Below are 26,134 nucleotides of genomic sequence, written 5' to 3' on the forward strand. Positions count from 1 at the left end.
GGTCAGAATAAGGTTAGCAAAAAAGATGGAAAAATAGTATATAATAAAATGCTGTCTGTTCTCTAGCTTTGATGTGATCTGATTAGCAAAGAAATTGTTGGGCCGCCATAAATTCATTATCAGCTCTGAGTCGGCCTAGTCAAAGAACTTATATCTGTTTCTATCTTCTGTTGGATTCGTAGTCACAATAATTCATTAAGATGCACTTATCATCAGGAGTCACATTCTCTAGAACAGCAGGTAAATTTATAATTTTCACAGAATGGTGAAGCTATAGGGCACCATTGGTACAAATTAATACTTTATTTCTTCTAAGACTGAAGCAGAAGGGAATCACAATAAACAATCAATTTGAGCAACAAATTCATACTTTATATCATCTAAAATTGAAACAGAATGAAAATGCAGTTAGCAGTCAACTTGGGCCATTTCGTAATTAATCTACATGTATGAATGTATTTTGTTCAATTCAGTGTGACGCCCACAGAATTGAACTGCTATGAAGCCCCGACCACCAGTACCAATTTCATCAGCCCATCACCCCGACGACTTGATGGCAGCAGCTCCAGACATCAGATCAGGGGCCTGTTTCATAAAGAGTTACAAGTAACATTGCCATTATGGCAACTACCATGATGTGAAGGCTCAACAGCCAATCACAATCGAGATTTCCATGGAAGTTACAATAATGGCAAAGTTACGATAGTTGTTAGTCTGTATGAAACGGGCCCCGGATCATCAGCGCAACTCACCTGCTAAGCTCGGACTCAAAGCAACAAGAACAAGTCAAGGTAAGGAAAATTGTAATTATATAAATATTGCATCCGATGTGCACAGTAAAAGCAAACTACATAGGTACCAATCCATTCATTCAGGAATTGAGTTGAACTATTGAACTTGATATATTCCAATATAATTATACATGGCTTTGTTCCAGCTGTGGCTCTGTCTTGTCGTCTAATATAGTCAGAATGGTTTTGAAAAATGTTGGGAGGGGTTTCTTTGATGACCTTTGACCCTCAAACCATAATATGTGAATGGCTATTTTTTTGTTCTTTCAGGAGCCTTTTAAAAATGCTTAAATAAAAAAGTTTCGAGTTTGCTACTGGGGAAGACTGTAACTTGGCAACCATTTGACCTTGGTATAAAAGTGACGCATGCACATGAGTTCATTATGCCATCGATCCTCACTCGAGTTGAGGCTCTGTGCAATCCATTGCACGAAGCCGTTAGGCTCTGTGAGAAACTTTTGGAAATAATTTGGATCAAAATCGAAGGGGTCTGGGTAACTTAACCAGTGCCGGCCACACAGAAACGTTGTTAGCCTGTAAACAGAGTGCTGACAGTAAGCCCAGTCACATGTTTTGGATTGTGAAGTCAAAACATTTATCTCAATGTGCAAGTAATGCATTGTAGTATCATTAGGCTTCGCTGCCACATTATCCGTTGTAACAGGGCATCTGTTAGTGCATTGTTAGTCCTATCAACTTTGCGGTCAGAACAGCTGATTTGATGTCAACTGACCCAAGTGTAATATTTGATGCACAATCTCTACTACATGTGTACCATAATGAAAAGTGTGATTCATATGAGATTTGTTTGGAAGTTTATACCCTCTTATTTCGTTCATTTCATTTAGCGCTCTTGGAAGGAGTACATCACTAGCACACAGTCCACAGCATTTTCAAGAGGCAGATGATCAGCAACTGTAAAACAGGACTCTAGAGGTAAATATTTGTTATATCATTCTATTTCTGATGAAAACTGGATGTGTACTATTCAGCTTTAAAACTCCAAAATTAAAGAATAAAAACAATGGGTTTATTCCATCAACAAAAGAAATAAGTCTAAAAGGCAAGATAATGAGCGAACTGACTTTGTTAAGTGTCCGTATAAGCACCTGTGACATGCACGCCAACACTGCTTAATGATGCACGGTCGCCAGTTTGGCGGAATGGTGGTCATTGCTATGAAAGAGTTACAATATTTTGTATTCATCAAACCAATGGGTTTATTCCATCAACAAAGGAAATAAGTCTAAAAGGCAAAATAATGAGCGAACTGACTTTGTTAAGTGTCTGGATAAGCACCTGTGACATGCACGCCAACACTGCTTAATGATGCACGGTCGCCAGCTTGGCGGAATGGTGGTCATTGCTATGAAAGAGTTACAATATTTCGTATTCCATCAACAAAAGAAATAAGTCTAAAAGGTAAAATAATGAGCGAACTGACTTTGTTAAGTGTCTGGATAAGCACCTGTGACATGCACGCCAACACTGCTTAATGATGCACGGTCGCCAGCTTGGCGGAATGGTGGTCATTGCTATGAAAGAGTTACAATATTTTGTATTCATCAAACCAATGGGTTTATTCCATCAACAAAAATAAGTCTAAAAGGCAAAATAATGAGCGAACTGACTTTGTTAAGTGTCTGGATAAGCACCTGTGACATGCACGCCAACACTGCTTAATGATGCACGGTCGCCAGCTTGGCGGAATGGTGGTCATTGCTATGAAAGAGTTACAATGTTTGGTATTCATCAAACTTGAGCATAAATTTTATTTGTTATCTTGCACTTTGTTATTAAAGGGGAATCAAGCTGTGGTCATAAAATATTGTGTTTGAATGGAGAAAATTAAATAAAACGTAATGGTGAAGTTCGAAAGAAATCGGGCAAGCAATAAGAAAGTTATTGCTGCTATAAAGTTGAGATCCCTATAAAGACTATGTAGATTTCAAATTCGCAACTCTGGAAGTAAATTTTGACAAGGGGCAAGGACAACTTTCCTCATAGGCCATGTAGTTAATTATCAGGGATTTACGGTTTTCTCCTAAGAACCCATTCCTCCGGGGTAGCCATTTCATGAATTGGATTACATGGAATCGTAGTCCTTGCCTTACATCATTATGACATCTCATATGCTGCCGATTTGAAGTCTCCATGGATATGGAAATTACTAATTTTACAAATTTTTATTGAATTTCACAACTTTTGAAAATTCATAAATTTTTTTGTTTGGCCAATATTGTTCAAACTTTCACCTAGCAACTTGTCTAATTTTTCTTTCTCTAAAAACATGTTTTATTTGAGTTGGATTTCCCTTTAGATGTAAAAGATTGTTAATATAGCCATAAATGTACTTTGGATAATTGAATGTCTGGAATCGGTAATCAACATGTGGCAAAAATCTGATAGTGCAAAAAGTAGTATTTGTCTGCTGATGATTGAATGCATCGACTGATTGAGTTTTACTCCCAGGCCTGAATAGTACATGTATGCCTTGTTTATGTATAATTTCGCTAAAAGGCAAAACAAGATGTAGGTGCATTTGACAATGATTTAATTTCAATTTCTTTCATTCTATTTGAAAAAAAAAAATTACGTTTTTTTGTCTGCAGCAAGCACAGAGTGCTATCCACAAGGGCAAACTCATTCATCTGGCAGAAGTGACTCAACAGGAAGGATGGAATATTGAGCTAGATTATAAAGATGTCATCGTCATGATGGAGGATGAACTTGACAGTCTCGGGTCAAAGGTCAAGAAAATGCCCAGAAATATACTGCCAGAACAAGTGGTAAGTTGAGCAGTGTTAATGATTATCATTCACATCATAGGGTATATTAGCATACGTGATTAATTTGTCTGTGCGATATTAGAGTATATTGCGCCAAAATCTAATGAATTCCCCATATAGGCAACTTGTTGTGCAGTGTTATACAAATAATGTGCATTTATGAATATGTTGTTGGGGTGCAGTGCACTTGGCGGTACTAACATTGTGCAACAACCATGAGGTGTTCGTGCCAAGTGCTTTTGTGAATACCTATACCTGCATCGCCATTAACATCGCAGATTTGAAAATTTTCATTTGTTAAACTGGTTAAAATATGGGGAGATTGTAACATAGAATTGAGCCTTAATAAAAAAAAAATGGAAGATTGTGTAATTGAAATATGATGAAAACAAGGGTTAATATTATGATTATTTCTAGTATAAATGCTATAATTTATTGTAGAATAATCATAAAATCATCAAAATCAAACTCGCATAGAGCTGAAAATTTCATCAAAATGGGATGTAAAATAAGAAATTTATGCTATTTTAAAGTTTCGCTTATTTTTCACAAAACAGTGATATGCACAATTTAGTGACATGCAAATGAGACAGTCAGTGATGTACCTCACTCATTTTTTCTTTGGTTTGTTATTGTTTGAATAATACAATATTTAATTCTTAACAGATTTGACCATAAGGACCAACTTGACTGAACCATATAGTATTCAACAATGCGAATTCCACATGTTCATGGAGAAAATAATCATTGTTTCACTTGACAATGAGGAGAAAATTTAGAATATTTCATATTTCTCACAAAAATAAAAAAGGCAAAAAGAAGCTGCTGAAAACTGCTTATCTAAAAAAAAAAGAGCCAATGGAGTAAATTAGAGAGTCAAGAGGGGCCTAAGCTTTCGATCCTAGCAGAATCTTCTTCGGAGGCAAAATGACCAAAAATAAAAAAGACCAAAAATAAAAAAGAAATAGTGAGTGGATGATGTCATCCGTCTCCTCTACCGACCAGGATGTGCATACATGTATAACTGCTTTGTGAATTTAAGCAAAACTTCAAAATGCCAAAACTTTCTTATTCTACATCCGATTTTGATGAAATTTCCAGTTATGCTTGTTGGATTTTTCTCTTTTTATTCAAACCAACTTTTTGTTGGGGTGGACTTGTCCTTTAAGAATCCTTGCAATATTTTTAGTTGCTATTGAAGCCCCAAAGGCTGACACAATAGTTATGTATGTGATGATATGGGAATGGTATAACAATCGTAGGACTTTGGGGGAAGAAACTTAAGTTTATATAAAATACCATTACTTTTTGACACTGTTATACATAAGCTATGTACATGTTTTGTGCAAGACATTTTGTCATCTAAATGGATACCTATAATAGTAGAGTAAATCTCTTTATTCTTATATTTCTATTTTCTTTAAAGGGATGGTCCAGGCTGGAGATATTTCTATCTCAATAAATAAATTGAAATTCATAGAGCAAAATGCTGAAAATTTGATCAAAATCGGATAACAAATAATGAAGTTATTGAATTTTAAAGATTTGCATTATTGCGGTGGAACAGTTCTAGGCATGTCCTGAATATTCATTAAGTGGGCTGATGATGTTATATCCCACTTGTATTTTATTATATGAAATTAGGTTTATTCAAATTTTTTTTACCAAGAACTAAAACAATTGGATTGAAAACTGATAAGGTGCGTTAGTTATTTATTGCCGCAACGTATGTCATCATAATGGAGACACATCATTTACGCATGTATGAAAAAAATGAAAAATTTATAATTTCATATAATAAGAAAAAGAAAAGTGGGGATGTGAGTCATCAGTCTACCTCATGAATATTCATGATGTGCATATAACTGTTTTCACAAAATATTCATAAACTTTAAAATTCAATATCTTTGTTATTTGTTAACCGATTTTGATCAAATTTTCAGCATTTTGCTCTGTGAATTTTACTCTATTTTATTCATATGTAAAATATTTTCAGCCCGAACCAACTTTTGTTGTTGACATTGTTGGCTTTCCATAGTTTTGGTTGATGGCATCAATCGCAACTCGCCCATTTTCTCATTTTGACAAATACTCAGAATGTGTGTATGCTTTGGAAATATCCAGTCATTCAGTTGATTATGCATCAATTCCACAAGTTAAATTTCGATGGCATCAGTTCTAAAAAGGCATTAGTGCCATTCTTGTTGTTATGGTTAATTAGTAACAAAAAAAACCCCAAAGCATTTAATATATCACTTGGCGTATTATCATTGATCATTTCAACAATACTCTTTGATTTTGTGTCATTTTTGCTTTAGCTATAATAACAAGAGAGAGTGCTAGGAGAGGGACAGATGGATTCAGAAACAACTCTTCCCCGGAGGCTAAGGAGACGGTGAAGGCTGTGAAAGCACTGGTTGAACGTAAGTCAAGAGCATGCTTCCTGCTATACAGCCAGTAGACTTGATTACCCTGCATTAATCTTAACTCTTTTGGTTACAATTATTCTATTCCTGTTTTTAAAATATGCTAGAATTTTCTCCACAAAGTGATTTCTAGGTTATCATCGTTAGGAAATATTAAAGCTGAGGTCCCATATTTTTTTATTTTTAAAGGAAATTAACCCTGGTTTAACTGAGCTATTTTAGACAACAGATAGACTCACCCCTTCAGGTTTCGGCCACTAATTGCATAATTGCCAGAAAATTTGAATGCGTGTAGAGCCGGATCTAAACTTCAAGACTGTGTAGTAAAATTCTCAAAAGATAAATTGTTTATACTTTCTATTTGATCTATTATGCAAATAAGTGTATCAAATTTGCTCTAAAAATATTTTTTTAATGTTTTTGCCTTTAGTTTACCTTACAAAACAAGTAGAGTGCTAAGTTTGGGTGAAATTTTCTAATTTTTCCAATAACTGATATCTACCAAGAAATTGGAAAAACATGATTGATGTCCTATGTATTTTATTGATTTTAAAATCTTCTATATTTCTTTGTCTTTTGAACCTTTGTCTTTTTACCATTTTATCGCTTAACTTTGTTGGGACACTTTTGCGATCATAAATAGTACAAAATTAATCCATTTAAACTTGCAAAATAAGAACAATCATACATTTATGATTTTTTTTGTTGAAAACACTATTTGCATCATGAAATCATGTTTTTGAGCAATATTTGGTCTGACATGCACCATTATTTCAGAACCCCTTACCCGGGTGTTGCACTGTTGGTCTCAAAATATGCACAAAACTTTGAAAGTAAAAAAGTCAGCGAGCAATAAAAAAATTTGCGTGGCTGCGGAGTCATGAAATATGTCGAGGGGAGGGGGTCAGTTTGACTCCTGTCAAATTTTTGTTATTTCCATTCCACTGTGTATTGTTTGTAATGTTTCAGATACATATATTTTTATAACCCTCTTTTTTGTCCAATGTGTATTCAATAAAAACAAAGCTGAAATGTGATATCACACAACATATCCATAAAATTTTTTGATACTATTATTTGTTGCATTTAAGATGGACATAACTAACTTTCTTTGTGTGCAATAAAGAATAAGGCTCATTTGTGGGAAAAGACACAAATCACCTCACTGCTACCCACTCATACAATGGATAACAAAAACCATATATACTTCCAAACTGATGTGGAAGCACAATAAATGACATATGTCTAAAGAGAGTTATCTGACACATATCAAGGCTTCATGTGTAAAAGACTAAGTATACTAAACTATGAAGAATGATAGACATCTACCTTTAGTACATTTGTTCCAATGCAAACTTTAATTTATTTAATACTAGTTCCAGAGAATGATGAATGCTTTTAAAGAAAGAAAATGTTGTTGAAATTATATTTTTTCTTTCATTTTACACCTACATTCTGTTTCTCAGTGTACAACATGGATCCACCCCCTATCTGGTGTTAACCATCTTCCAAGCATCAATGAGACAGATAGTCAAGCAGAGATGAGGACATGACACCAATCTTCAAGTCTTCATCTGCACGGAATGTCTGGTGTGAACAGATATTGGCCTTTACTAAAGTATGGTCACTGTGAGAATGGATTTTACACCACACTCTTCATATACACCCCCATCTTGTGTTAATAATGCTTCTAGTATACAGTATATAATTTGCTCTTGACACCAGTAATTATCTACACTCTATGTCTGGTGTTAGCCCTATATTTTTCAGATCAAGTCTTTACCAATAGGGAGTAGATAATGTTTGCTTTTATTTGTTCTGCTATGTGGAACATTACTCCATGAATATCTAGAATATGGTTAACCCTATACCTATTTTTTTTTTTTGGGGGGGGGGTCTTCAGACTGAATGAACTAAATATCAGTTCAGATTTCATTTCAATTATTGAAAACATTTTTAGTATCAAATATGTGACTTGCATATACATGTATGCATTCATTTCGGTACTTGTGAACCCATTTTGATATTTTGAGATGTATTTATGATGACTTTGTGTAGCTTGAAGGAGCAGGTCCAAGCTATTATTTTTTTTGCTGATAGTTAAAGGATAGTTTTAGAATTTGTGGAGTTAATAGTTTACAACTTTATCTTAATGAAGTTTGTATTTGTGTTTATATTAAGCTTAATATTCTGCATATAAAGTGGATCCAAATTTTTTCCAGTTTTTCCATCGGTTTGATCTCTAGTTTTCACCCTGGATCTACTTGTCTTGTCGTAGAACTGGTCCGGGGGGGGGGGGGGTGGATAGGGTTGGGCTGACTATTCTGCAAAAGTGGATCCAAAGGTTTTCCAGAGTTTTTCCCTATTGAGTTTTATATCTGGTTTTTTACCCTGGATCTACTTGTCGTAGAACTAGTCGGGGAAGGGGGGGGGGATGTAGTGGGGATTGGGTGTCTCAGACTCAGTGCAATACGTCCAAATTGCAAAAAGGACTGCAGTGATATTGCCTTTAATACTTTTATCTTCAAAGTCAGTGCATCTTTTTAGACCAAATTCGCACAGTACAGGTATGCAGGTCCAAAGTTTTTGGACATTTTGTAAACATATGTCAGACCCAACATTGCTCAAAACTCATAAACATGATTTATTTTCTAATACAACTCCAAATCAAGTTCTGCTTCTTGCCAATAGTCATAATACCTTTATTTTAATTGATGATTCAGAGTTCCAAGCCCATCAGGGAAAATTATTTTACTTTTTTCCATTCGGGGAAAAACCAGGGAATTTGATTTTAAAAATACCTCAAATCAGGGGAAAATGCCTCAAAATAAGGAAAAAGTCAGAATTTTGATCGGCCCAAACACTGAAAGCACAATATTGAGTCAGACTCAGTTTTATTTTGTTGCATATCAAAACAACATTTGAATGACTGGTTTATGGTATATTTTTAGTGTAGCATCTTTGACAACAGTACAGTTTTTATGCTGAAATTACATTTGATTTACTCCAACAACTCCAAAAAAAAAACTAGGAATGGGTTTAGATAATTATCAGGGAATTTTCAAACTTCATCAGGGAACAATCATTGTGTTTTCTTGAAAAGCTGGGAACCCTGTAATTAGAGAAAAGGGGTATTTGATACGCACATAATATATTGTATTTGACATTGTCAATCTTGAACCTATTTGCAACAAACAAAGTTGATTTTGAGCTAATTAGTCAATTCCTCTCCATTTTTATGTGACAAAATATTATCAGTATCATCTGCATACACAATAGAAATTTGATATTTTAGGGGAATGCCATAGGTTTTTATGAAAATGTTATAGGTCAGAGCACCTTCCTTGCAGGACACTGCATGTTATGGGCAGAATATCAGATTTAACATTAAATAGGTAAACTTTTTGCAGTCAAAGAGCAAATTTTTGTACCATGCATATGCAAGACACCTGATGCCTTATTCCAAAGCTTGTAAGTAGTATACCGTCGTTTGGTGCATTAAGCTGTGTTTAGGTCAGCAAACTTCTATTGGTAATATTGAGCCATGGGTTAGATAGATTTATATTCATGAAGTCAATAGTTGTACAGCGCCTGAAAAATAATTTATTAGGGGAATTAATGCTTGAATATTCTTGACAGTTAGTGGAAGTTGTGATTGCATATATATAACAATATATTGGAGATTCTTGTTAGGGGATGATATGTATACCTCCACCCATTGGAGATGGCTTCTGGGGGCATTATGGGTTTGTGTTGTCTGTCTGTCCTGTTTTTATGCTTGCAATAATTACTAAGGATTTGTGTGACAGACCACTTTTAAACTTGCCCCAAGTATTGTAGGAGTGGCAATGATTTTTGTAGTTTTTCAGGGGGGGGGGGGGGGGGGGGGGGAGGGGTTATGGGGTATTAATGTCACAGGTCCAAGGTCACAAAAGTTATGACACACATTCAACAATATATTGTTCTTAACATAATTGAAAATATGTGTGAGAGGTCAACTGATAACTTGGCTCACCTTATACTTTAATTGGATATTGGAAGGGCAATGATCTGACAAGATTTTTAGGGTCTAGAGGTCAAAGTTCACAGAGGTCAGGATAGACCTGGGGAGCGTTTCATGAAAGGACTTGTCGGACGTTTTATCCGACAAGTTCTGTTTCATCCGACAGTTACCATAGTAACAGTACCTCTCAGCCAATCAGATTCAAGGAAAGTTGTCAGATCTGACAACTTGTTGGACAAAACTGTTGATGAAACGCTCCCCCCAAAATATCTTTATATTGCGATACCTAAAGCACCTAATGGGTTAAGTTTCAAATTAAACTCGTGTACATGTATCATTGTATGCATATGGTAGTGACGTTGATCTGAATAGTTATTAGGGTCATGAGTATAAGTAGGTCATATAGGTCATTAAAATAATATAGGGTATTTATATTGCACACATATCCACCTTGTTAGGTGCTCAAGGCACTCCTATATTACCCGGCTAAGCTAGGCGTTCATAGCGCACACAGCTTTTTAAGGAATTACTTCCTACCAGTACCCATTTACCTCACCTGGGTTGAGTGCAGCACATTGTGGATCAGTTTCTTGCTGAAGGAAATTACGCTATGGCTGGGATTCGAATCCACGACCCACGACACTAAAAACATATATATTGTTCTCGCGATGACTAGTATATGGGTCTTGAGGACAGAGTACATAGATCATTTTATACATTTAAATATCTTGTTCTGGCATTCTGAAGAGCTGTTGGAGAGAACTTCAATTTTAGCTCATGGATGCATATGTGAGAGGAGGATCTTCATCAGATTTTGGGGTCACAAGGTCAGGAGTTAAAGGTCACAGAGATAATTAAATCAAGATATTAGACGTTGGGTGTGTAATATATTCTAGACCTGGCAATAGCGAAGGCATAAATTTTGACGGTGTGCAGTCAAGAATCCCATCTGTTTCTATCAAAGTTTGCATGGTCCCACTGATATACATTTATGGTTCCAGTCTTGTGGGGTTTTTTTTGTAGTATGTAGTGTTTGAAAAGTTCAAATTTTATGTTCAAATTCATAATATTTTATATCTCTTAAACACATACAAGATTCTGATATGCTTTTATAAATATCAAATCATTTTAGATAAATGAAAAGGTTATGAAACTAGCAAAACAATTCTGGGAAGTGTGTCACAAATAGTTAAGACTGACTAAATGCCATGCTTGCACCTTTAAGTAATAATATGCACATGATAATTTGCAGTCTCATTGATTGATTCATGTATGCAGTAGAGCACATCGTCAGATTCTGATCCAACCAATAAAGTGATCTGTTATTTTGTGCACACAAGTGGAAATTTGTGAGCACTTTTACTCACACTTAATCTTTGTGATTCGCCTCTTTGATTTTTTTTTTTTATGTCATATTGTTCTAGGCACAGTGATATTCTGTTTATCAGTAATTCAAAACACTAATCTGTTTTGGTTATTTATTTTTCATGTAAAAATTCATTGAATTTACATTTGGAAACAAAATTCATGTATTTGCATTTTATATTTTCTGTGACAAAATGGGATTTTCATTATAGATCAAGTTTAAAAGAGTTACAGGTTTCCAGAAACAAAAAAATCAACTGAAAATCACTGTCCCTAATGTCATGTCAGATAGCTTGGACCTGCCCTACAGTATGTGTACATGTATGTAGAGTACAATACTACTGTATACTTGCTTTGTATTCGCAATCTTATTTTCTTCTAAAAAATAAAATGTAAGACCGGCAGCCAAGGAGATTCATTCAAGTTGGAGGACCAGAGCAGCTGACCCCATTGATTTATGGAGTAGGCCCCAGACCTCTCAAACATGGCTTCCTGTCTGATTTGAGCTGGGATCTTCCTGCCAGAATCGCACAATATGTGATGTCACTGCCAACAGATCTATTTTTCAGTGTGCAGAGGAGGGCACTTGACACTGCTGTGCATGGTATACTACATCTATAATGTAAGTGCTTTATCAACGATTTCAATGATATTCTGTGTAGCCTAGAGTATGTGAGACAATGCAATCAGTTTTCCAGTAATTATTCGTGAGGGCAACAATTAATTAGAAAGTATTGGACAGCAATATTTACCCATTTTGGCATTTTTATCAACATTTTGCCATCATTGCACTTTTTAAATCCACGAGATTCTAAATTAAATCTTTGGAAAGACAATGTTTTATGAAAATCTATCAAAACAATACCATTCCTGAAGGCAATTTGGAAAATTTGTGGGGATTTAAAAAAAAAGAGAAAAAACTCCCCTGCCATACAATACTTGCATTATCTGTTGATCCACTGATTGCTGTCTTACTTTATATACGTTTCTGTACTATCTGCTCTAGCTGCTGATCTAAATTCATCTTTGTTTCACATTGTCACAACATAATATATGCCATGACTGATATAGTAATGTGCTGATAAGACAAAAAAAAAATCACTCAAAAGGACATTGATACATGTTTACAGACTTTGATCTTATTATTTTTTAAACTGATTGTAGAGATTGTATAGAGCAGTGTAAATTATTTTGCAATAAATCTAATCCCTATTTCTGTACATATTAATTTTTCGGACAGACTAATTTTATTTTTTCAAAATGTTTGGTCCGATCCCCATTCACCATAAACCTGTTTTTTAAAATGCTGAGTGTGTATCCATTATGTAAACACAGAATGCGAGAGATTTAGCCAGACCTGTGTTGGATGATATTGATATTGTGATGAAGGTGGCTTCTCAATATCGGCTCGTCTGTCAAAAAAAAAAACAGAAATAAAAAAAAACACAGGGACAAAAACTTTTGTCCTTTGTCCTGCACTTTGGTTAAAAATTGAACTCATTTTTATGAGGATTGTGTGCTTCAATGGTTTTCCCACAATGTGTAAAGGTGAAAAATGTTCCCTCAATCAGTGCAGTACAAGTTAGTGTGGAATCTAGTTTTAGAAGTGCAATGTCAAATTTTTTATTTTCATCTTGCCAGCAAGCGTTATTTACCTTTCAAGAGTCTTGCCCTCTGTAGTGTTGTTGGTTGACCCTTATCGATATTTTGTAGTGTGTCTTTTGCACATCTGACAAAGTAATTTGGAGCAGTTTTGCCAAGATTGCTTTGGGGCTTACTGGCAGTGATCACGGTCAATCAAGAACCAGTTTGCACTCCAAAGAAGATAAGAGATGAACTGTTGACCTATGTTTGAAGAGAGCGCTGCTGACTTCCGCTGCTGACTTCCGGAGTAATGTTTCAATTGCATGTGACATGTTTGCCTTTGCTGTTTGAAAATCTGGTTATGTTTTGATAATCCTCAAGTACTCTTTAATGAAGAGGAAAAGTGTTCTTTTCAACCCATTTGTTGGTATCCAGTGCTCTTCAAAACATCATTCCAGCTGCGTATTATCAGTAACAGGACAGGGTTGGCAATTTTTTTTTATTTAAGAAAAAAAAATCGCTAATTATCCCCCCTTACTCTTACAATGACACCAATACTGATGTTATACATTTCACCCCTAATACTGTTTTTAACCACATATTTTGTAATTAAAATCCAGTAAAAATGGACAGTTAAAAATAAATTTGAGGAATCATGTATCTGAACTTAATTCTATCATACATAGGCCTATGAAGGAATATTCCATAGGGAATTCCCAGTGAGTAGAGAAACTTCCCCTCTAGGATTTTTATTCAAATATTTAAAAAAATCCAAGAGAAAAAATCCCTTATCAAAACTGCCAACAAACCCTTTGCCAATTACTAGTATTCATGTATATTGTAAGAGAAATAATTCAAATCAATGATTTTTTTCAATTAGTCACAGCTTTACAATATGAGAGACTACAACTGTATATGTTTAGGATCTTTTTAGTTTGATAAAAAGATCTTCTCTTGCTACAGATATAGATGCAAAACTCTCAATTTTGGAGAACAATATAAGAGATGGCTTAGTCAAAGGGTGACTATACTACATTATGTTACTGTGATTTTTTTTTACATTAATCTACAATTTTTATTCCAATATTCTCTACAAAAAAATCTGTTTGATCCATGAAGTATGAAAAAAATCTTACTTTTTACTTAAAGGTTAAAAACTGCAAAACTGCTTAAATTACAACATATGTATTACAAAAAGAAGTATTTCATTTTAAATGAGACACAGCTTACAACTGCCAATGATTGTAACTGAAGTACCTGCATCTTAACATTTAAATGCAGTGTTAAATGTTTATTCTGAGTTTTGCAAATTGTTGTTATAGAGCTCTTTCCATTATTACATGCAGATACAAAACTTCCATTATTTGTAGCACTGAACATAAAGTGGACTGCAGTGACTTAAAAGGTTTATAAGAGAAAGCTTTTCTCAACAGTCAAATTATGACTGTACTACATGTACATTATGTCAATGTGATTTTTATAATTTTTATTTAAAACATCAAATGTATGATAAATGTAACAATACGAAATAAGAGGCATGTTAAATATGTTGATTACATGCAGGTATCATTTTTTATTTTACATGACAGAAGTAGTTACCATAGGTGTAGGCGAAGGATCAAAACTGGAAAACTGCCAACAAACCTTTTCTCATTGACTTTTATATATTATATATTTTTTTTTTACAAACTGCTCTCTGAAAAGTCTGGATTATGTGAAAACTTTATGTTAAGAAAGAAATTGAATAATAACTGACAAAGAATGTAAAATTTCAGAAGAAAAACTCGACATAATTTACAAAAAATGAGTACATATTGACAACATACATCTGTATTTTTTAAAGGAATTACCTGATTTTATTAATTTGCTGTTAATTTGTTTTAAGTAGATATGAAGACTCTGTTGATATAAAGTTGATTCAAAGTTTTTTCAGTTGACTTGAAGAATTAAAACTGCATTGAACAAATACTTTGTCCATGATTTGTACATTTTTCAATGGAAGTGATTTAAATCAATGATTTAAAAAAAAATCATGGTGATTTAAATCGCGATTTAAATCAACGTGATTTAAATCTGCCAACCCTGGTTAGTAATTGAAATGGTGACATCTGATGAGGGGTCTGTGCTTTTGATTGTTTTACTAATACATGGTGCCTTGCAGCAGGTGGTCTGAAGGATATTAACCGTTGTATCATTTGGTAGACATAACAGCACTCTGATCTGCATTGTTCATTCTAGCTAAGCTTATTACCATCTGGAATTCATCCACATTTAAGTCTGTGGTTGGGCAGTGATCCACCAGATTGTCAACCTGAATTCTCCATTTTTTCCATGGTTATTCAGTCATTGTATCATCTGGTAGTTTTTCCCTGGGGAACATCCTGTATGAATGAGAATTACATAATTCAGTTTCAAATAAAAAAAAAGGATTGCTGTATTTGTGAAGGCATTTGATGTAACTTGGCTTTTCTGATTCGGTTGATCAGGTCATCTTTCAAATTTACATTCTCTCTCTCCTGTGATTTGAAAACTGTATTTGGTCCAAACCAGAGCTGCTATTTGGACAAACCTGAAAGATTGTTTCAAGTCAGGCTCTATGTACTTTGGTCATAGAGGATTGTAACATTGCCTACAGGAAGCAGCCAGGGTAGAATGACCCTTTGAGACCTGAGAGTTCTGACCATGGTGATCAATGAAAGATGCTTGTAATTCCTTGTAGAGCCTCATCAGCATTCTCACATGGTGCCATCACCCTTCAGGACTGGAGCGAATGAGTCTTTGAGACTAGACTGTGGTATGGTATTCATGGATTGGCGTACCTTGAATAGCCTCAGCAACATTCTCACATGGTCCAATAATTGTGGCAGGGACGAAGGCCCTCTAGCCTAACCCACTTTTGATGGAGTGTAATTGGATGGCTTCTACTTGGATTGTTACAATGGTTTCGAAATCCATCTCGTACAAGTTTGGGAAATTCTATTTGTTGCCGTCTCTGAAATTTTGCATTTCTTTTAGATTGTAGCAGTTGTCATTGATCTTCCTAAGGCAAAGGATTCTTACATTGAGTCTGGAATGAGCTGTGGAAATTTTTATTTGGTGCTGTTTTGGAAATTCCTTTATTTTCTTTTTGCTGAAGGAAGTGTTTCCTTCATCCATTCTGGAAGTAGTTATGGAAATGTTATTGGGTGCTGTCTCAAAAATTTGACATTGTACTTCACTACTAGATAACATGCATTGTACTGTGATGATTGATGGTGCATTGTGGGATATAAAGTGCACTTCCTCAGGGCGAGCCTATCTTGAGGGTTCGACCTGTTAGATCTAGATTCGCATATATCTTATCATTCTGAATGCAATAGCTCTATCTCTCAATATTTCTGTGGAAGAAGTGATGGATGCATACGCAAACCATTTGGTTCTGGTATGATGGTGAATTAATGAAGGGGTAACAAAAAAAAACAAAGAAAAGAAATGAAAAGAAACCAAATTATTTTTTTTTCCTGGTTTATATATTTCTAAATGTAAAAAAAAAATGCTGTGTTCATTGAAGTTCATAGAAGCACAATTGTAATGTACAGAAAATTGGTGCATTTATCTGCAAAATTGTTCTATGTCCATCTGCTCAGGCCACAGCTCATTTGAAATACCCCCCCCCAAAAAAAAAAAAAAAAAAAAAAAAAAAAATAAAATAAATACAAAATCAAATAAATGAAAAAAAATAGTGCAAAATTACAATGACGAAATGATGCAGTAGATTGAAAATGAAAAATTTGATAATTGTTAGTAATAATACTGAATAATGAAATTATTTAGACCATTGTAATATCAGTCATGTTTTTAAATGTTGAAATGATGTGAAATGAAGGAAGATTTGCAGATTTGGGGAGCATGTCACAAGGAGATGTCAGTGATTATCACCGACTAATTTGCTATTGCCCAATCAGATTCAGTGATTTACAATAGCTCTTATCTGTTGGTGAAAATCACTGAGAAAAATCTTCATGAAATGCCTCCCTGGGTGGATAGTTCAGAGAGTTATGGAGAGAGACTCCAATTAATGGATTAACTGGTAATCCTGTAGAAGGAAGAAGGGGGTGGGGGGTAATGAGGAAAGGGGTGGGGCAGACTAAAGGAAAAAGGGTGGTATTGTTCTAGGTTGAATAAGGAGAATACAAAGGAGATTAACAGAGAAAGGGGGGGGGGGGGTAGTGCATTGTCTCTCATACACTTGGCTCCACAAAGTATCATTGAACTTGTAAACAAAGCACTTTTATTATGGATGTGGTAAGTCATGCATGAGTGTCCAGTGCCCCGCCCTGTACACTTAAAAATAGGACAATTGGTAGTGATGTCATTTGTGATTTTGTCTCGGAGACCTCAGATCAGACTGGCGGCCATTTTGTGAGGGGCTAGGGTTTGAAACTCCATTGTATCAAGAGGTCGGTTGCTTTGGTAACCTCCATACTTGAATGAATCTCCTTGGCTGCCGGTCATTAAAAAAAAATTACAAAATATTTTCTAGAATAAATGAAAAATTCTTGCTCTTCAGTCATTTCTTTGTGCACCTGTATTCTTTGACCTTGCCCTGCCCTCCTTGTTTTTTACTCCATTATGGTCTCCCCCACCCATTTACTGTCATGACATTTCTCCTGTATCAATTGCTCCTACATTTCTCATAACTTAGATGGTTAGGATTTATGCTGGTATTAATGGAATCGTTATCAGCATTGGCGAACCGTGACCTGGAGGAGACAAAGCATTGGAGGAGCACAGCATTATTCACAAACAATACAGTGCCCCTCCAATGCTTTGTCTCCTCCGGGTCACGGTCCGCCACTGGTTATCAGGAGCAAATCTGCCATCCAATGACAAAAGGAAGCAACTATTGGGCTGCAGAATGGTTTTGAGGGGGGGGGGGCTGAAGCCCCTGCTTCCGCAGCCCCTTTTTTTTTTCCAAATTACTATGCTATAAATGAAGTGGAGTCACGACCCCCTTTCTGAAATAGAAATATTTCCAAAGCAATTATCTATTTTTTTTCCTCATTTACTAAGAATTTTATTCTACAGAGTTGCTTCCTTTTGTCATTGGATGGCAGAAATGCCACAAAATCCTTTCTTTGCAAGCCAAAAGTGACAATTTCTGAAACCTCCACGTTTTAATAAGAACTTTTGTTCCTGAATGACTTTCATATCAAGTAATTCATTGATAAAAGTATGGTATCAACAGGAAGTCAAGGATTTGCTTTTTCTCGTCATTCGCAATTATTTAGAATACCTCCCGCAGTAAAAGCAAAATGTTCTTTTTTTCGCAAATTTATCAAGGTAGTGACAAGTTTGTGAATGATCCGACTTGCAAAATTTGTGAAATGCAAAGCGTTGATATTTTCAGCTCATAGATTACTTCAAAAATACTGTCATATTTCGGCTTGCAGCAGGTCAAGTTTAAATGCCTTCCTTTGAGGTTTGCACATTATCCACAAAATCACATAGTTTTTTTATGGAAGTTTGTGGTAAACACCATGTATGTAGATCTGAAAAGGACTTTTTGTTTACCGGTACCTCTCTTGGTTGTTTGATAATTTCAAAAGAACTGTTTAAGTTGGCGATTATGTGCTTAAAGCAAACCATCCAAAAAACCTTTGCAGATGATGTGCAACCCTCAATTATCCACACCCCAATTCATTTTTTTGGGGTAAAATGTTGCAAAATGGATAGATATTGATGAAAGACTTTTCCTCCTTTCAAAAGAATGTTAGTTTAATAATGTAGCATCCTCTAAGGCAATTTTCTGCTCTTTGTATTTTTAATTTGTTATTTCAATATCCACCAAAATGAAAATTAGCAAGTTCAATGCACGGTCAATCTGAAAAAGGAATAATGAAAAGTAGATAGTTTCATGATAAATTACTCAATATCAATGCATTTTGCAACAAAATAGGTATTTTCATTTGAAGATATGGAATGGTTTGAAGAGTGAACTTCACAAAATGAAATAATTTGTTCAACAGATTTGTTTGAACAATATTTTGTAACTCTAACAATGTACTGTATATATTGTCACACATTTGACTTGTATGCTTGAATGCAAATTAACAATATATTAGGAGACATAATACATTAAAATGCACCATGGTAAATATTACTTCAAATTGGTAATTCCAAAGGTTATTCATATATGTTGGGTAAAGTTAAATTTTCAAATTTTGTGTACATCTTTCACAAGGAGTTTTGGAAGTGAAAAGAAAGTATTGGAATTTTGTTCCAATCATTTGCAGAAGTAGCTATAGGCTTATTGATATTGTAAACAAGCATTTGATGAAGTTCACTCTATTTCCAAGGGTGGTGAGTACAGAGCATCGCATAAAAAGGAAACTCGTTTCAGTCATAGAGATCGCATTCAGTAAATAAGTTTTGACGGTATATTTATATTTTGTTACATCTATGTGTGAAATAATGATATTATTAGATGTAAAGAAGAAAAAAAAAATCACGTCAATGAAAGATCATAAATCGGCTCCCATCGTTTGAAAAATAACACCCCTAAAACTGAGAATCCGGGTTTCCTTTTTTTGTGGGATGCATTGCTCGCACAACCAAAAATGTGAAAGTACTTTAAGAAGAGAGAAGGGGAAAGAAGAGGTAAAAGAGAATCAGAGAGGGAGAGGGGAGAGAGAGGGAGCGGGGGGGGGGGGGGGGAGAGAGGGAGAGAGAGAGGGTTGAGGAGAAATAAAAAGAGAGAGGTCGGAAAGGGGAGGTGATGGGGGATAAGTTCTAAATGACACCGGGTACAAGAATAAATACAAGTAGCCAAAAGAAGGTGTAATACAATCATTTACTGTCGAGGGCCCCATTTTATAAAGAGTTGTGATTGATCAGATCAATCTCAACAATGGAAATCCATCAATGTTTAAATTTTTCCTACAGAAATTTGCACAATGTCATTTGTAAGCAAAGAGATGCACACTAAATTTTTGAAGAAAAACAATGAATGTATAGTATGATTTATACATATCTATAAAAAAAAATTGAACAAACATGCATTTTTTAGATGTTGACGTTGGTGGCTTTCCATAGTTCTGGTTGATCACATCAATCGTAACACTTTGCAAGACGGGGCCCAGATGGGTATTTCATGTAGCTCTTCGTAAAGATACTCATGACTTTATGTATGACTAGAGCATGTTCTAAGGTGCCAAGTCAGCTACACATTGATATAAAATATAGCATAAGAAAGGATCACCAGTCAGGCGTAAAGTCAGTCATAACTTACGAACGGCTTCATGACCCCCCCCCCACCAAGCAAAATAACAAATTCTTAAATTTAGCCCAAAGGTCATTCGCAGATGAACTGATATTTCGGGCTAAGCGAATTTCAGAAATAGGCCTACCACAATTCATTCTTTACCAAGGTGAAAATCTTATCATAGTATGTAAATTAAAAAACTGATGGCATTTCATAGTTTCACTTAATTCTGGGTCAGTATGCAAATGACCAGATCTGACGACGCCATCAACTCACCATTTCTTTTGTATTCTATTATCACATGAATTCTGAAATGGCTTCATAATTTACTCATTATGATGTGGAACAAGATTCGATTCCTCTTTGAATGTATGGGATTGTCCTTGGTGCAATATAATTGTTGTTGTTCAATGAAGCTGCTTTCTAACTGCCAAATCTGAGAAATTAAAATGTCTATGTTTCATCCAGTAAAATACAAAAGAAATAGTAAGTGTGTGACATCATGATTGATTTAGAAGCCTACACATTTAAATTCACCAAGCTGCAAAATTAGCCTTATATAGCCTTAAATTTCACTATTGAAAATGCAAAGGTGTCATGACTTCATGTAGCTTGGTCGCTAACAAACCTTGCTTTGCATGGAGTTGTCCTCTAAAGCCTATAAAGACTTAACCATGGGTTACAAGTGGTATTTCCACTGAAATCCAAAATGAAGCATTCAATAATGACATTGAAGAACAAAATAACCGAAAAACGCAGTCTCCTTTAGCCTATCAGAAACTTTATATTACAGCATGAGAATTCACAAGGACGTTAAACAGGCCTACTAACAAACAGAATTCAGTCAGCATCGATATACAGGTAATGTGTAAAATGCAAATTTTTACGAGCCCAATATCGACACAGTTTTTTTAATATCGTTTTTTAGTGTTTTATATATATATATACGATGAAATAACGAAGTATGTCCCCCGTCATGATCATTATATATATATATATACATATATATATATATATATTTAAATAGTCCCGTGAAAATAACACCGGTAAATATAAAAAAAAGAAATAAGAGTAAAAAGTTGCCCCATTCATGGAAGAAGATGAAGTTATTTGGTTGATCAATTTTATTCCATTGAATCCTACTTTAAGGGTTGTTTTACAATCAGAGTACACTGCGCGTCTCATTTCACTTAAAAAAATGTTTGTTTTTCGTCACTAATCATTCTAAGTTTGTTGCATATAAATAATGTAAAAACTGTTAATAGAGATGTATATATAAAGTCGAATAAAGTATAGCTACGCGGACTACCGAGTCCGGAGGGGGAGGGACATTTTGGACAGAATGCCCATATGGGCTAAAAGTCGCACAAATAATCATGTGATCTAGTGTCTACAGGTTAGTCTGCATTGACTTTCATTTAAAAATAATCGTGTTTCACTAATTAATTATGATTGGCAAAACAATGCCTTATGATATAGCTAATATGCGATATGCGCGGTGTTGAAATTGGGGAACAAAATGACACAGTAATTTTTGCCCTTGCCCTAACAAGATCGTTTGAGAAGTACACGTGTATTTCAGTATTGTCTTGCAGCTCAGAGCTTCATAAATAAGATTTTCTTATGGTGCACAGAAGATCTTAAGACACACAGGTTGCAAAACAACCCTTAACATCTTCTGGCATATTCCGGCCTTGTCATTTGAAGTTCCACGGACTCCTGCTCGGACTTGAGGACCGGCACCAACTGGAACCTTGATCCCCTCTCACCATGATCAGACTGCATCGGGTGATCCTTCCAATCATGGCATCGGCATGGTCTCATATCGCAGGATGAAATACTCCATCCACATCCTATTCCTTAACTGCGGGGACACAACTTCGTCAGACCTCATCTCACCACAAGATAACCATCGGATGCCTTCCAAAGCAACATTCTGGGGACCGTTTCATCAACATTTTTGTCTGACAAGTTGTCAGATCTGACATCTTTCCTTGATTCTGATTGGCTGAGAGGCACTGTTACTATAGTAACTGTCGGATAAAATGGGGCTTGTGGAAACGTCAGACAAGTCCTGCTCTCCACCTGACCCGCCATCATCTCCTGAACATCATCTGGCGCGATAGCTCAGTCGGTAGAGCGGGGGTTTCGGATTCCGGTGACCCGGGGCTCCATAACACAAAGGTTTGCGATGAATCGCAAATATGAAAGAACCGCACTGATTGGTCCCTGGTCAGTATTTTAAACCAAATGCGCGTGTAACATTGATATTGATTGGTCAGTTCATTTAGCGATTGATCGCTAATCTTTGTGTTACGGAGCCCCGGTTCGATTTCCAAGTGGTGCGCCAGTGCTCTTTGGTAAGGCATTTGTCCTCAGTCCCACGGAGAGGACCTTAAGCCGTTGGTCCCCTGGTTGCTTGCTCACAGGCATTCGTGCTCTCAGGCAAAAAAAAATCTCGGTATAACATCTACTGCTCCGTTCCTCGCTGACCAGGCCACATGGATGGTGATGTGTACTCGATCGAAAGTATGTCTCACTTCCAATTGTGGCTCAGGATATACACGCATTGGGAGGTAGAAGACTTGATCGACACCATGCAGGATGATTCTTGCCCTGATGGAAAACAACAGAAGAAAATCAGTGAAGTCTTCATAATTATATAAACCGTTTAGTGTCAATCAACAAAATGACGGCTCCCCATGGGAGGGGGGGGGGTGTTCACTGCATGCACTCTAAAAATTCGAATGTTAAGTCAACATTGAAAGGTTGGAGGAGTGACAACCTTTTCCAAATGTATACATCCAACCTTGTATAAAGCTGAATCCAACATTTTAAGTGTTGGGTAGAACCATTTAAAGTGGTAAATGCAACATTTAGAAAATGTTGTCACTCCTCCAACCTTTCAAATGTTAAGTTAACATTTTTGTTTTTAGAGTGTGGGTGCACGTAGAGTCGTACAAGTTCCGATCCAAAGAGAGAGAGAGAGAGAGAGGGGGGAGAGAGAAATAAACAGAACGAGATAATAAACAAGAAATAAATAAATTACCCCCAAGACCCTTTCCTTCTCTTAAAAGCTTAAATTCAGTATTATTTATGTTAACTTAAAGAATCTTTCCCTTATCCTATCATCTGATTGGTTGAAAGTTGCAGTGCCGTGGTCATCATAGTTTTTTCCGCAGTTCCTGCAAAATGTAGCAATCCCGCTCAGGTGCTAGGTGCTTTAGAAAACTTTTTATGCCATCCCAAACGACCTCTCTGTTCTGGGAAAATCTGGCAACTGAGCAAATGCCATATAAACAATTTTACTGTCAAAAGGTATTACGGCCGGTAGATGAGATCGGTCGGAGTAACTTTCATACCTCGCTAATAAACGTATTGGTTGAATTCCTGCATACGTTCCATTTCCAGGCTTATTATGTGCTACCTGCATCCCTGCATACGTTTCATTTCCAGGCTTATGTGCAATCTTAAACACGTTGAAACATCTACATGTACGTACTTATACCTCCACGACATCCATGAATATGATGGGGGTAACGTACTGTTTTAATTTCCTCTAGCTTGGGTTCCACCCCCTCAAAATATGCACCTGCCCATGCCCAAAACAGCCTACGCCCTCAGTTAGACTTCATAGTGCTTGAATAAACTATGCTAGTGCAAAGTGCGAACACAAAATTATTAGATATTTCGTGTATGATTAAGACCTGAAAAATGAACATTCTGAGCAGTTGTTCTTCATTCTGATTATAGTATATAACTAAACAATTAATGCGAGCGCGAAGCACGAGCTGACAAATTTTTATATTCTAATCTAAAACCTGGACATTTTAAGGACGTTTTTTTTTTAAAAAGAGAAAAAGCTTCGTATCTCAAAAGTGATCAATGCAAGCGCCAGCTGAAATTGTGATTTACTATCCAGAAAGGGAAATCTTTGAGCACTGTTAAACAAGTAAGAAAGTTGGGGAGAGGGTACAAATCTCACCACTGTTGAAGACGGAGTCTAAAGCACCTCTCCCATTCATCCCCTAAATGGGGGGGGGGGGTGGAAGAGAACAAATCATTGGAGGGGATAAAATGAACAAAACGAGGGGACGGAAGTAACTGGATTATGAGAAAAAACAAAAATCATGTCATTAGGCCTATACAAAACTTTACCTTAATTGAGACAATCTGCTCGAGAGGATAACATGGGTATTGAAATATTCCGTTTTTCAAGTCAATTTGGATAAATAATGTGCTCGCAATTCGAATTTTCATTATTTTGTTTCAGCGAGATACATGCATCCTGCTCATGATTACAATAAAGCTGCTGAATATATTTTTAAAAATCCAGTTCGCGCTACGCACTCGCATTGTTTTATAAGCAAGATACCTAAAACTCTTCGCGAATTCAATAAAAAAAATTGAAATGTCCTCTTTTCAGGTCCGGAGGCCTATATCAATTATTTTCGTGTTCCTTTTACGGTCAATATACAGCGTGTCCCACAAAAAGTTAATGGCACTTTAGGTGGGTATAATATTAAAAATACAACAATTTATTATTCATACCTTTGCACCCGTTAACAATTAATTTTCTACAACTGAATATGAAATGATCAAATAATGGTATGGTCAAATAATCATGAAAATATGAGCATTTTTTTCTTACATAACAGGAAACCTCTCCACTCAAGTTTTGTATTATGTGCAGTCAGGTTCAGCTAACAATATTCACGTTCAGTCACAGGCGTAAACTTGCAAGGACTTTTTCTTCTGTACTTTTGGAGATGACATATTCATTCATCTGATGATCGATAGAAGTTATTGTATAAGTGATGAAGAATAGAGAGATGTCTTAGTGAAAAGGGGTAAGTTATCTTGTATCTTGATCAGGACACATCTCATATAACATACCAGTATTTTCATTGCATCTTTGTTTAAAAGAAAACTGCAATTTTCAATCATTCATAATAATTATTTGTGGTATGGCAGCACTTCACTCCCGCGAACAGAGGGCCTCCGTGGTTCTAAGATAATTATGGTCAACCAAATAGAAATCTGAATATAGTACAAGACGAGTACGAGGCAAACTTAAATCAACGAGCACCATGCAACAAGAAAATAATCAGAAATGTGCTAAAAAATCAGGACAAGGGCAGATCGGGGTGCAGAGTAACAGCTCGAACACAAGAAAACATTGACATGGTGAGGCAAAGTCTCATTCAAGAACCCCTACACAGTTGCAAGAGAAACAAAGTTCCATAAATAGCTAAATCAACATTCAACCGACTTTCAAATAAAGACCTACAATTTCATCTACACAAACTATAGACATGAGAAATAAATGCAGAACTCAAGGCGAGATTAAGGATGAGCAAAATGTTTTGATTGAGTTCGTTTTAGTTATTGTTTGTAAAGTACACATATATTTTAATTTAAGTATTAAATTAAAGTTAAAAAGCTAAAAAAAGGAATTAAAATAAGAGTGAGTGAAGGTGTAATTGGACTAAGCACTTTTAACGAAAGAAACTTGGATTGAGAGGTTTTCTGCATCTGACGAGTGCAGAATGAAGCTTCATTTAAGGCTCATATCTCTGTGTTCAATAAATCATATTGAATAAGATTTTGGCCAGATGTATAAAATAAATCCAAGTTTATGATTATGAAATTATATATATGATTCAGTTATGTTTACATTATGCTCATATAAAGTGCCATCAACATGTTTGTGGGACACGTTGTATAAAGAAATACAGCTTTCGCTTCAATATTGCTTGTCCTGTTTCGCTTCAATCTTGCTTGTCCCAAAATATGCGTAATTGGAATGTTCAGTTTTCAGATCGGAATATAAAAAAAATACCAGCTCGCACTTCGCATCATTTATTTAGGCGGATACCCATCATCTTCATGATTGCAAAAAGTGAATAAAATGTCCCGTTTTATAGGTTTAA

The 26,134-nt window shown here is 35.6% G+C and overlaps 1 long non-coding RNA gene across 1 annotated transcript; it reads left to right on the forward strand.

The window, feature by feature from the left end:
• The first annotated feature begins 1,637 nt into the window (after positions 1-1,637).
• LOC121406285 lies at positions 1,638-6,069 on the forward strand. The gene is made up of 3 exons (XR_005968768.1): positions 1,638-1,727; positions 3,404-3,580; positions 5,899-6,069. It is a non-coding gene; the product is annotated as an uncharacterized LOC121406285 (long non-coding RNA).
• The last annotated feature ends 20,065 nt before the right edge of the window (positions 6,070-26,134 follow it).

This window comes from Lytechinus variegatus, chromosome 1, assembly GCF_018143015.1.
Source record: "Lytechinus variegatus isolate NC3 chromosome 1, Lvar_3.0, whole genome shotgun sequence".
Taxonomy (NCBI): Eukaryota; Metazoa; Echinodermata; class Echinoidea; order Temnopleuroida; family Toxopneustidae; genus Lytechinus; species Lytechinus variegatus.